Source organism: Protopterus annectens, chromosome 2.part2 (assembly GCF_019279795.1).
Source record: "Protopterus annectens isolate FY-2018-M chromosome 2.part2, PAN1.0, whole genome shotgun sequence".
NCBI lineage: Eukaryota > Metazoa > Chordata > Ceratodontiformes > Protopteridae > Protopterus > Protopterus annectens.
Genome location: NC_056730.1, coordinates 790,663,895 through 790,678,210, shown reverse-complemented (window position 1 = coordinate 790,678,210; position 14,316 = coordinate 790,663,895).

The window sequence follows — 14,316 nt, the reverse complement described above, 5'->3', positions numbered from 1 at the left end:
TGCTTTTCAATCTATCTGCAAATATATAGAGCTGAGTATATTTTTTTGGTTTTAGAGTTTGTACTGTTAATTGTTGCTTAGATCTCTGTTGAAACTGTCCCCACTCCTATTTTCTGCCATTTCTACAGTTGGTATAACTGTTTTTTCCAGCTTGTGGGTTATCTAATCAAAGATCACATGCATAAAATTAGACCTGTTAGTAACAGCGTGCATTTAATTGCTGGAACCTGTGTTCTGAGATATTGCCTTCCAATCTATCTGCAAATATACAGAGCTGAGTATATATATTTTTTGGTTTTAGAGTTTTATAATTGATGCTTAAATCCCTATAGAAACTATTGTTGGCCTGTTCTCAGAGACTGCTTTCCAAGCTATCTGCAAATATTCAGAGCTGAGTATATTTTTTTGGTTTTCGAGTTTGTTAATTGTTGCCTAGATCTCTTTTGAAACTATTGTCTCCCTGTTCTGAGAGACTGCTTTCCAATCTACCTGCAAAAATGCTGAGCTGAGTTTATTTTTTTGGTTTTAGAGTTTGTACTGTTAAATGTTGCTTAGATCTCTGTTGAAACTGTTTTCCTGACCCCCAACCTATTTTCTACAGTGTCTTAAGTTGGAATAACTGTTTTTTACAGCTTGTGCATTATCTAACTCAACGATCACTTGCATTAAATTAGACCTATTAGTAACAGCCTACATGTAATTGCTGGAAACTGGGTTCTGATAGACAGCCTTCCAATCTATTTGCAAATATACATAGTTGAGTATATTTGTTTTGTTTTAGAGTTTGTTAGTTGTTGCTTAGATCTCTGTTGAAACTATTGTCTCCATGTTTTGAGAGACTGCTTTCCTATCTATCTGCAAATACACTGAGCTGAATATATTTTATTGGTTTTAGAGTTTGTTAATTGCTGATTACATCGCTGTTGAATCTATTGTCTCCCTGTTCTGAGGGACTGCTTTCCAATCTATATGCAAATATTCAGGGCTGAGTATATTTTTTTGGTTTTAGAGTTTGTACTATTAATTATTGCTTAGATCTCTGTTGAAACTGCCCCCCCCCCCATTTTCTGCCATGTCTACTGTTGGTATAACTGTTTTTTACAGCTTGTATTTTATCTAACTCAAGGATCACTTGCATAAAATTAGACCAGTTAGTAATAACCTGCATTTAATTGCTGTTACCTGTGTAAGCACCCCAGCACTACCAGGTTATACCTCATACCATGCTTTTCGGCCCCAAAACTTGGACCGAACCACAAAAGGAGGGGGAGTATCGATATTCATCAAAGATACCCACACCTCCAGGTTGGTGGCAAAGCACGATGCATCAGAGACTATCCATGTGCAACTAACAGTGGGTAAAACTGCCTTCCAGTTTATAGCCTGCTACAGACCACCCTCCCAAACCTAGGAACCCCACTCGGCCTTTCTGAGAACACTGGAAAATACGAAGGTCTCTCCAAACACCATTATAATGGGCGACTTCAACTACCCAAACATAGACTGGGAGCATTACTCTAGCTCCAACACCCTAGCCCAAAGGTTCCTACAATTTATAAACTCAAATGCTATGGAACAACTTGTTACCACTCCCACAAGAGGGGAAACATACTGGACCTGATCATCACCAACATGGGGACTCTATGCTCCAGACCAGAAGTGTATCCCTCACTGGTAAGATCAGACCATAAACTAATCTCACTGGATATTCACATCCTGACCCCACCCCCTGCCTGGAAAACCACAGTGAAAAACTTCTCTAAAGCAAATTTCACACTCCTCAAAACCGAGGTGGAATCCTTCAAAGCCCCGGGCCTGTGGAAAATACAGCCCAGACCACAGAATCCTTTATAAACGCATTCTATGAACACCTTCAGGAATGCATGGATCATGCGATCCCAAATAAAACCAAGACCCAATCCTCCAAAGGCAGACGTCCTGTCTGGTGGACCCCAGCCATAAACAAACTATACAATAGAAGGAGGAAGCTACTAAATGATAGAGCAAAATCCCAAAAGGGAAGGCATCACTGATCAGTATTAGAAAAACTACGGGCACTCATAAAATTGTCTAAGGCCAGCTTCGAGAGAAAATTGCACAGGACACTAAGGATAATCACAAGGCTTTCTTTAGTTATGTTAGGAACCTGGGTGGTAATTCCCAGATATGCTCAGAATTAGTCCAAAATGACAAAAATACACTGAACCCACAGACATTGCCAACATCCTAGCTGACAGGTTCAGCGCAAACTTCTCCCCCCCCCACCAAAAGGGCAAATATCTATCCCAGCAGAGTGCTGCCCCCTGACATCTCAGATGCCCAGGTAAGAGCCGCCTCTCCAAAGCAAAAACACAGCATCAATGGGACCAGACGGTGTCCTGGGCTGCGTCCTACATGAACTCCAAGAAGAGCTAAACCCAAACATAAAACTACTGTTCAATCTCAGCCTTACTACAGGATATGTGCCCAAAGAGTGGCGTACAACAACAGTGGTCCCTCTCCATAAAGGTGGTGCCTCAACGGATCCTGGAAACTATCGCCCCATAAGCCTGACTAGCTTGGTCTGCAAAGCTATGGAAAGGATCATCATGGACCTCATAAATAAAGATATTGGGGACCTACAGACACTGGATCCTACCCAGTTCGGCTTTGTTAAGGGCAGATCCTGCCTCTTAAACCTGGTTGATTTCTTTGAAACAGTCACCAAGGCCATTGACGAGGGGAAGGTGGTCCACACAGCCTACCTGGACCTCGCAAAAGCCTTCGATACAATACCCCACTCGGGCATTATAAATAAGCTCACCAGCTTAAATATAAACCCCTATGTCACTAGATGGATTGCAAACTGGCTCAAGGACAGAACCCACATGGTTAGAATTGCTGGAGCCATGTCAGACTCCAAACCAGTTACAAGTAGTGTCCCACAAGGCTTAGTCCTGGGACCTCTCTTGTTCGGTATATATTTCTCGGATGTACAGGCCAACACGGAAGGACTGTGGCTGACCAAGTTCGCAGATGACTGCAAACTGGGCGCCATAATCGACTCTCCAGCTGACACAAGCATCCTCCAAAAGGGCCTCATAGAAACAGACAACTGGTGCCAGAGCCATGGCCTCAAGCTAAATGCCAAAAAGTGTATAGTCATCCCTTTGGCAAAATCAGTGCCACAAATTACCACATAGGTGGTAATCCATTAAGTACAGAAGAAGTAATTAGGGACCTGGGGACCCAAGTTGATAGCAATCTCTCATTTGACAACCACGTGGCCAAAGTGGTTAGAAAAACATTTTATATAGCCCACCTAATCATGAAGGGATTCACATCTAGATCAGGGGAGGTCATCGTGCCTCTTTACTCATCCTTCATCAGGCCCATAATTGAGTACAATGCCCTTTGGGATGTACCTTACCAGACACCTGCAGCAACTGGAAAGACCCCAAAAGTACCTCACCAAGAGGATCAAAGGGCTCAAACAGATGCCATATGCTGCCCGGTTAAAGAAACTCCAGCTCTACTCAGTGGCATACCGCCTGTTCAGAGGCGATCTGTGCCTGACGTATAAAGCCATGTCCAACCCGGAATTAATGGACATGCTGCACCTCAGAAAATCCAAATCCCATCGAGCTACGCACTCGAGAGACTTCAACCTCAGCACTGAAATAAATAGGACATGCTGGAGGAGCAGATTCATAACCCAGAGGCTCCCTTCACTCTGGAATAAAATCCCAGTCCAGGTTAGGCAGAGTCCCTCATTGACTCTCTTCAAGAGGAATCTTGATGAGTGGATGGGAGATCGTAGGTTTACCATGGGTATCACTTCTGTGTCACTGTTAGACAGAGGCACAGTATACTAACCTCGAAAAAGGGCATAGCAAAATAAATTTAAAATGGGTGGCGAAAGCCAAACACATTCTGGCTAGGCTTATAAATGCCCTAGGGCAGATAGCCTAGTATGACCCTATGAACCTATGAACCTATGTTGTGAGAGACTGCCTTCAAATCTATCTGCAAATATACAGAGCTGGGTATATTTTTTTGTTTTAGAGTTTATTTGTTGCTTAGATCTCTGCTGAAACTATTGTGTCACTTTTTTGAGTGACTGTTTTCCAATCTTACTGCAAATATGCAGAGCTGAGTATATTTTTTGGTTTTAGAATTTGTTAATTGTTGCTTAGATCTCTGTTAAAACTATTGTCTCCCTTTTCTGAATCACTGTTTTCCAATCTATCTGCAAATATGTAGAGCTGAGTATATTTTTTGGTTTTAGAGTTTTTTAATTGTTGCTTAGATCTCTGTTGAAATTATTTTCTCCCTGTTCTTGGAGACTGTTTTCAAATCTATCTGCAAATATACAGAGCTGAGTATTTATTTTGGTTTTAGAATTTGTTAATTGTTGCTTCAATCTCTGTTGAAACTATTGTCTCCCTATTCTGAGATAATGCTTTCCAATCTATTTGCAAATATACAGATCTGAGTATTTTTTTGGTTTTAGAGTTTTTACTGTTAATTGTTGCTTAGATCTTTTTTGAAACTGCCCCCCCCCCCCAGTTTTCTGATGTGTCTTCAGTTGGTATAACTGTTTTTTACAGCTTGTGTGTTATCTTACTCAAAGATCACATGCATAAAATTTAACCTGTTAGTAACAACCAGCATTTAATTGCTGGAACCTGTGTTCTGCAAGACTGCCTTCAAATCTATCTGCAAATATACAGAGCTGAGTACATATTTTTGGTTTTAGAGTTTTTAATTGAAGCTTAGATCTCTATTGAAACTAGTGCCTCCCTGTTCTGAGAGACTGCTTTCCAATCTATCTGCAAATATACAGAGCTGAGTATATTTATTTGGTTGTAGTGTTTGTTAATTGTTGCTTAGATCTCATTTGAAACTATTGTCTCCCTGTTCAGAGAGACTGCTTTCTAATCTATCTGCAAATATACAGAGCGGAGTGTATTTTTTTGGTTTTACAGATTGTTAATTGTTGCTTATATCTCTGTTGAAAACATTGTCTCCCTGTTCAGAGAGACTGCTTTCCAATCTATCTGCAAATATACAGAACTGAGTATTTTTTTTTGTTTTAGACTTTGTACTGTTAATTGTTGCTTAGATCTCTGTTGAAACTGCCCCCCCCCCTTTTTCAACCATTTCTACAGTTGGTATAACTGCTTTTTCCAGCTTGTGGGTTATCTATCTCAAAGATCACATGCATAAAATTAGACATGTTAGTAACAGCGTGCATGTAATTGCTGTTACCTATGTTCTGAGAGGCTGTCTTCCAATCTAGCTGCAAATATACAGAACTGAGTATATTTTTTGGTTTTAGAGTTTGTTAATTTTTGCTTAGATCTCTGTTGATACTATCGTCTACCTGTTCTGAGAGACTGCTTTCCAATCTATTTGCTAATATACAGAGCTGAGTATATATTTTGGTTTTAGAGTTTGTTAATTGTTGCTTAGATCTCTGTTGAAACTATTGTCTCCTTGTTCTGACAGACTGCTTTCCAATCTATTTGCTAATATACAGAGCTGAGTATATTTTTTGGTTTAGAATTTTTAATTGTTGCTTAGATCTCTGTTGCAACTATTGTCTCCCTGTTCTGAGAGACTGCTTTCCATCTTATCTGCAAATATACAGAGCTGAGTATTTTTTTTTTGGTTTTAGAGTTTTTACTGTTAATTGTTGTTTAGATCTCAGTTGAAACTCCCCCCCCCGCGCCATTTTCTGATGTGTCTTCAGTTGGTATAACTGTTTTTTAAAGCTTGTGTGTTATCTTACTCAAAGATCACATGCATAAAATTTCACCTGTTAGTAACAACCTGCATTTAATTGCTGGAACCTGTGCTCTGCGAGACTGCCTTCCAATCTATCTGCAAATATACAGAGCTGAGTATATTTATTTGGTTTTAGTGTTGGTTAATTGTTGCTTAGATCTCTTTTGAAACTATTGTCTCCCTGTTCTGAGAGACTGCTTTCTAATCTATCTGCAAATATACAGAGCTGAGTATATGTTTTTGGTTTTAGAGTTTTTAATTCATGCTTAGATCTTTATTGAAACTATTGTCTCCCTGTTCTGAGAGACTGCTTTCCAATCTATCTGCAAATATACAGAGCTGAGTATATTTTTTTGTTTTAGAGGTTGTAAATTCTAGCTTAGATCTCTGTTGAAACTATTGTCTCCCTTTTTGAGTGACTGTTTTCCAATCTATGTGCAAATATGTAGAGCTGAGTATATTTTTGGTTTTAGAGTTTTTTAATTGTTGCTTATATCTCTGTTGAAACTATTTTCTCCGTGTTCTGAGAGACTGCTTTCCAATCTATCTGCAAATATACAGAGCTGAGTATATATTTTGGTTTTAGAGTTTGTTAATTGTTGCTTAGATCTCTGTTGAAACTACTGTCTACCTGTTCTGAGAGACTGCTTTCCAGTCTATTTGCAAATATACAGAGCTGAGTATATTTTTTTGGTTTAGAATTTTTAATTGTTGCTTAGATCTCTGTTGCAACTATTGTCTCCCTGTTCTGAGAGACTGCTTTCCATCTTATCTGCAAATATACAGAGCTGAGTATTTTTTTTTTTGGTTTTAGAGTTTTTACTGTTAATTGTTGCTTAGATCTCTTTTGAAACTGCTCCCCCCCCCACCGCCATTTTCTGATGTGTCTTCATTTGGTATAACTATTTTTTAAAGTTTGTGTGTTATCTTACTCAAAGATCATATACATAAAATGTCACCTGTTAGTAACAACCTGCATTTAATTGCTGGAACCTGTGCTCTGCAAGACTGCCTTCCAATCTATCTGCAAATATACAGAGCTGAGTATATTTTTTGGTTTTAGAGTTTTTAATTGATGCTTAGATCTCTATTGAAACTATTGTCTCCCTGTTCTGAGAGACTGCTTTCCAATCTATCTGCAAATATACAGAGCTGTGTAGATTTTTTTTGGTTTTAGAGTTTGTTAATTGTTGCTTAGATCTCTGTTGTAACTATTGTCTCCCTGTTCTGAGTGACTGCCTTCCAATCTATCTGCAGATATACAGAGCTGAGTATATTTTTTGGTTTTAGAGTTTGTTATTTTTTTGCTTAGATCTCTGCTGAAACCATTTTATTCCTGTTCTGAGAGACTGCATTCCAATCTATCTGCAAATATACAGAGCTGAATATATTTTTCTGGTTTTAGAGTTTGTTAATTGTTGCTTAGATCTCTGTTGAAACTGTTTTCTCCCTGTTCTGAGAGACTGCTTTCCGATATATCTGCAAATATACAGAGCTGAGTATATTTTTTTGGTTTTAGAGTTTGTTAATCATTGCTTAGATCTCTGTTGAAACTATTTTCTCCCTGTTCTGAGAGACTGATTTCCAATCTATCTGCAAATATACAGAGGTGAGTATATTTTTTTGGTTTTAGAGTTTGTTCTGTTAATTATTGCTTAGATCTCTGTTGAAACTGTTTTCCCCACCCCTGCCCTATTTTCTGCCATATCTTCAGTTGGTATAACTGTTTTTTACAGCTTGTATGTTATCCACCTCTAGGATCACTTGCATAAAATTAGAGCTGTTAGTAGAAGCCTTCATTTAATTGCTGGAACCTGTGTTCTGAGAGACTGCTTTCCAATCTATCTGCAAATATGCAGAGCTGAGTATATTTTTTTGGTTTTAGTGTTTGTTAATTGTTGCTTAGATCTCTCTTAAAACTATTGTCTCCCTGTTCTGAGAGACTGCTTTCCAATCTATCTGCAAATATACAGAGCCGAGTATATTTTTCTGGTTTTATAGATTGTTAATTGTTGCTTAGATCTCTGTTGAAACCATTGTCTCCCTGTTCGGACAGCCTGCTTTCCAATCTGTCTGCAAATATACAGACCTGAGTATATTTTTTTGGCTTTAGAGTTTGTACTGTTAATTGTTGCTTAGATCTCTGTTGAAACTGTCCCCCCCTATTTTCTGCCATGTCTACAGTTGGTATAACTGTTTTTTACAGCTTGTGTGTTATTTAACTCAAAGATCACATGCATAAAATTAGACCTGTTAGTAACAGCGTGCATTTAATTGCTGGAACCTGTGTTCTGAGATATTGCCTTCCAATCTATCTGCAAATATACAGAGCTGAGTATATTTTTTTGGTTTTAGAGTTTTTTAATTGATGCTTAAATCTCTATTGAAACTAGTGTCTGCCAGTTCTGAGAGACTGCTTTCCAATCTATCTGCAAATATACCGAGCTGAGTATATTTTTTTGGGTTTAGAGTTTGTTAATTGTTGCTTAGATCTCTTTTGAAACTATTTTCTCCCTGTTCTGAGAGACTGCTTTCCAATCTACCTGCAAATATACTGAGCTGAGTTTATTTTTTTTGGTTTTAGAGTTTGTACTGTTAAATGTTGCTTAGATATCTGTTGAAACTGTTTTCCCGACCCCCACTCTATTTTCTACAATGTCTTCAGTTGGTATAACTGTTTTTTACAGCTTGTGCATTATCTAACTCAAGGATCACTTACATTAAATTAGACCAATTAGTAACAGCCTGAATTTAATTGCTGGAACCTGGGTTCTGATAGACAGCCTTCCAATCTATTTGCAAATATACATAGCTGAGAATATTTGTTTTGTTTTAGAGTTTGTTAGTTGTTGCTTAGATCTCTGTTGAAACTATTGTCTCCATGTTTTGAGAGACTGCTTTCCTATCTATCTGCAAATACACAGAGCATAATATATTTTATTGGTTTTAGAGTTTGTTAATTGCTGCTTAGATCGCTGTTGAATCTATTGTCTCCCTGTTCTGAGAGACTGCTTTCCAATCTATATGCAAATATTCAGGGCTGATTATATTTTTTTAGTTTTAGAGTTTGTACTGTTAATTATTGCTTAGATCTCTGTTGAAACGGCCCCCCCATTTTCTGCCATGTCTACTGTAGGTATAACTCTTTTTTACAGCTTGTGTGTTATCTAACTCAAGGATCACTTGCATAAAGTTAGACCAGTTAGTAATAACCTGCATTTAATTGCTGTTACCTGTGTTCTGAGAGACTGCCTTCAAATCTATCTGCAAATATACAGAGCTGAGTATATTTTTTTGTTTTAGAGTTTGTTAATTGTTGCTTAGATCTCTGTTGAAACTATTGTCTCACTTTTCTGAGTGACTGTTTTCCAATCTTACTGCAAATATACAGAGCTCAGTATATTTTTTGGTTTTAGAGTTTGTTAATTGTTGCTTAGATCTCTGTTGAAACTATTGCCTTCCTTTTCTGAGTGACTGTTTTCCAATCTATCTGCAAATATGTAGAGCTGAGTATATTTTTTGATTTTAGAGTTTTTTAATTGTTGCTCAGATCTCTGTTGAAACTATTTTCTTCCTGTTCTTAGAGACTGCTTTCCAATCTATGTGCAAATATACAGAGCTGAGTATTCATTTTGGTTTTAGAATTTGTTAATTGCTGCTTCGATCTCTGTTGAATACTCAACTCTGTAAAAGAGATCTAAGCAACAATTAACAGTAAAAACTCTAAAACCAAAAAAAAAAAATCAGCTCTGTATATTTGCATATGGATTGGAAAGCATTCTCTCATAACAGGAAGACAATAGATCTCTTTTGAAACTGCCCCCCCCCATTTTCTGATGTGTCTTCAGTTGGCATAACTGTTTGTACAGCTTGTATGTTATCTTACTCAAAGATCACATGCATAACATTTGACCTGTTAGTAACAACCTGCATTTAATTGCTGGAACCTGTGTTCTGCAAGACTGCCTTCCAATCTCTCTGCAAATATACAGAGCTGAGTATATATTTTTGGTTTTAGAGTTTGTTAATTGTTGCTTAAATCTCTGCTGAAACTATTTTCTCCCAGTTCTGAGAGACTGCTTTCCAATCTATCTGCAAATATACAGAGCTGAGTATATTTTTTTGGTTTTAGAGTTTGTTAATTGTTGCCTAGATCTCTCTTAAAACTATTGTCTCCCTGTTCTGAGAGACTGCTTTCCAATCTATTTGCCAATATACAGAGCCGAGTATATTTTTCTGGTTTTATAGATTGTTAATTGTTGCTTAGATCTCTGTTGAAACCATTGTCTCCCTGTTCGGACAGCCTGCTTTCCAATCTGTCTGCAAATATACAGACCTGAGTATATTTTTTTGGCTTTAGAGTTTGTACTGTTAATTGTTTCTTAGATCTCTGTTGAAACTGTCCCCCCCTATTTTCTGCCATGTCTACAGTTGGTATAACTGTTTTTTACAGCTTGTGTGTTATTTAACTCAAAGATCACATGCATAAAATTAGACCTGTTAGTCACAGCGTGCATTTAATTGCTGGAACCTGTGTTCTGAGATATTGCCTTCCAATCTATCTGCAAATATGCAGAGCTGAGTTTATTTTTTTGGTTTTAGAGTTTTTTAATTGATGCTTAAATCTCTATTGAAACTAGTGTCTGCCAGTTCTGAGAGACTGCTTTCCAATCTATCTGCAAATATACCAAGCTGAGTATATTTGTTTGGGTTTAGAGTTTGTTAATTGTTGCTTAGATCTCTTTTGAAACTATTTTCTCCCTGTTCTGAGAGACTGCTTTCCAATCAATCTGCAAATATACAGAGCTGAGTCTATTTTTTGGTTTTAGAGTTTGTAATGTGTTTCTTAGATCTCTGCTGAAACCATTTTCTCCCTGTTCTGAGAGACTGCTTTCCAATCTATCCTCAAATATACAGAGGTGATTTTTTTTTTGGTTTTAGAGTTGTTTAATTGTTGCTTTGATCTCTGTTGAAACTATTGTCTCCCTGTTCTGAAACACTGCTTTCTAGTCTATCTGGAAATATACAGAGCTGAGTATATTTTTTGCTTTAGAGTTTTACTGTGAATTGTTGCTTAGATTTCTGTTGAAACTGCCCCCCCCCCCCCATTTTCTGATGTGTCTTTAGTTGGTATAGCTGTTTTTTCAGCTTGTGTGTTATCTTACTCTAAGATCAGATACATAAAATTAGACATGTTAGTAACAACCTGCATTTTATTGCTGGAACCTGTGTTCTGAGAGACTGCCTTCCAATCTATCTGCAAATATATAGAGCTGAGTATATTTTTTTGGTTTTAGTGTTTGTTAATTGTTGCTACGATTGATTTTAAAACTATTGTCTCCCTGTTCTGAGAGACTGCTTTCCAATCTATCTGCAAATATACAGAGCTCAGTATATTTTTCTGGTTTTAGAGATTAATTGTTGTTTAGATCTCTTTTGAAACCATTGTTTCCCTGTTCGGAGAAACTGCTTTTCAATCTATCTGCAAATATATAGAGCTGAGTATATTTTTTTGGTTTTAGAGTTTGTACTGTTAATTGTTGCTTAGATCTCTGTTGAAACTGTCCCCACTCCTATTTTCTGCCATTTCTACAGTTGGTATAACTGTTTTTTCCAGCTTGTGGGTTATCTAATCAAAGATCACATGCATAAAATTAGACCTGTTAGTAACAGCGTGCATTTAATTGCTGGAACCTGTGTTCTGAGATATTGCCTTCCAATCTATCTGCAAATATACAGAGCTGAGTATATATATTTTTTGGTTTTAGAGTTTTATAATTGATGCTTAAATCCCTATAGAAACTATTGTTGGCCTGTTCTCAGAGACTGCTTTCCAAGCTATCTGCAAATATTCAGAGCTGAGTATATTTTTTTGGTTTTCGAGTTTGTTAATTGTTGCCTAGATCTCTTTTGAAACTATTGTCTCCCTGTTCTGAGAGACTGCTTTCCAATCTACCTGCAAAAATGCTGAGCTGAGTTTATTTTTTTGGTTTTAGAGTTTGTACTGTTAAATGTTGCTTAGATCTCTGTTGAAACTGTTTTCCTGACCCCCAACCTATTTTCTACAGTGTCTTAAGTTGGAATAACTGTTTTTTACAGCTTGTGCATTATCTAACTCAACGATCACTTGCATTAAATTAGACCTATTAGTAACAGCCTACATGTAATTGCTGGAAACTGGGTTCTGATAGACAGCCTTCCAATCTATTTGCAAATATACATAGTTGAGTATATTTGTTTTGTTTTAGAGTTTGTTAGTTGTTGCTTAGATCTCTGTTGAAACTATTGTCTCCATGTTTTGAGAGACTGCTTTCCTATCTATCTGCAAATACACTGAGCTGAATATATTTTATTGGTTTTAGAGTTTGTTAATTGCTGATTACATCGCTGTTGAATCTATTGTCTCCCTGTTCTGAGGGACTGCTTTCCAATCTATATGCAGATATTCAGGGCTGAGTATATTTTTTTGGTTTTAGAGTTTGTACTATTAATTATTGCTTAGATCTCTGTTGAAACTGCCCCCCCCCCATTTTCTGCCATGTCTACTGTTGGTATAACTGTTTTTTACAGCTTGTATTTTATCTAACTCAAGGATCACTTGCATAAAATTAGACCAGTTAGTAATAACCTGCATTTAATTGCTGTTACCTGTGTAAGCACCCCAGCACTACCAGGTTATACCTCATACCATGCTTTTCGGCCCCAAAACTTGGACGAACCACAAAGGAGGGGGAGTATCGATATTCATCAAAGATACCCACACCTCCAGGTTGGTGGCAAAGCACGATGCATCAGAGACTATCCATGTGCAACTAACAGTGGGTAAAACTGCCTTCCAGTTTATAGCCTGCTACAGACCACCCTCCCAAACCTAGGAACCCCACTCGGCCTTTCTGAGAACACTGGAAAATACGAAGGTCTCTCCAAACACCATTATAATGGGCGACTTCAACTACCCAAACATAGACTGGGAGCATTACTCTCCAACACCCTAGCCCAAAGGTTCCTACAATTTATAAACTCAAATGCTATGGAACAACTTGTTACCACTCCCACAAGAGGGGAAACATACTGGACCTGATCATCACCAACATGGGGACTCTATGCTCCAGACCAGAAGTGTATCCCTCACTGGTAAGATCAGACCATAAACTAATCTCACTGGATATTCACATCCTGACCCCACCCCCTGCCTGGAAAACCACAGTGAAAAACTTCTCTAAAGCAAATTTCACACTCCTCAAAACCGAGGTGGAATCCTTCAAAGCCCCCGGGCCTGTGGAAAATACAGCCCAGACCACAGAATCCTTTATAAACGCATTCTATGAACACCTTCAGGAATGCATGGATCATGCGATCCCAAATAAAACCAAGACCCAATCCTCCAAAGGCAGACGTCCTGTCTGGTGGACCCCAGCCATAAACAAACTATACAATAGAAGGAGGAAGCTACTAAATGATAAAGCAAAATCCCAAAAGGGAAGGCATCACTGATCAGTATTAGAAAACCTACGGGCACTCATAAAATTGTCTAAGGCCAGCTTAGCGAGAAAATTGCACAGGACACTAAGGATAATCACAAGGCTTTCTTTAGTTATGTTAGGAACCTGGGTGGTAATTCCCAGATATGCTCAGAATTAGTCCAAAATGACAAAAATACACTGAACCCACAGACATTGCCAACATCCTAGCTGACAGGTTCAGCGCAAACTTCTCCCCTCCCCACCAAAGGGCAAATATCTATCCCAGCAGAGTGCTGCCTCCCTGACATCTCAGATGCTCAGGTAAGAGCCGCCCTCTCCAAAGCAAAAAACACAGCATCAATGGGACCAGACGGTGTCCTGGGCTGCGTCCTACATGAACTCCAAGAAGAGCTAAACCCAAACATAAAACTACTGTTCAATCTCAGCCTTACTACAGGATATGTGCCCAAAGAGTGGCGTACAACAACAGCGGTCCCTCTCCATAAAGGTGGTGCCTCAACGGATCCTGGAAACTATGCCCCATAAGCCTGACTAGCTTGGTCTGCAAAGCTATGGAAAGGATCATCATGGACCTCATAAATAAAGATATTGGGACCTACAGACACTGTTTCCTACCCAGTTCGCTTTGTTAAGGGCAGATCCTGCCTCTTAAACCTGGTTGATTTCTTTGAAACAGTCACCAAGGCCATTGACGAGGGAAGGTGGTCCACACAGCCTACCTGGACCTCGCAAAAGCCTTCGATACAATACCCCACTCGGGCATTATAAATAAGCTCACCAGCTTAAATATAAACCCCTATGTCACTAGATGGATTGCAAACTGGCTCAAGGACAGAACCCACATGGTTAGAATTGCTGGAGCCATGTCAGACTCCAAACCAGTTACAAGTAGTGTCCCACAAGGCTCAGTCCTGGGACCTCTCTTGTTCGGTATATATTTCTCGGATGTACAGGCCAACACGGAAGGACTGTGGCTGACCAAGTTCGCAGATGACTGCAAACTGGGCGCCATAATGTTCCCCGAAAAAGCATTCCCCCCCCAAAAATTTCAAAAAAAAGGAAA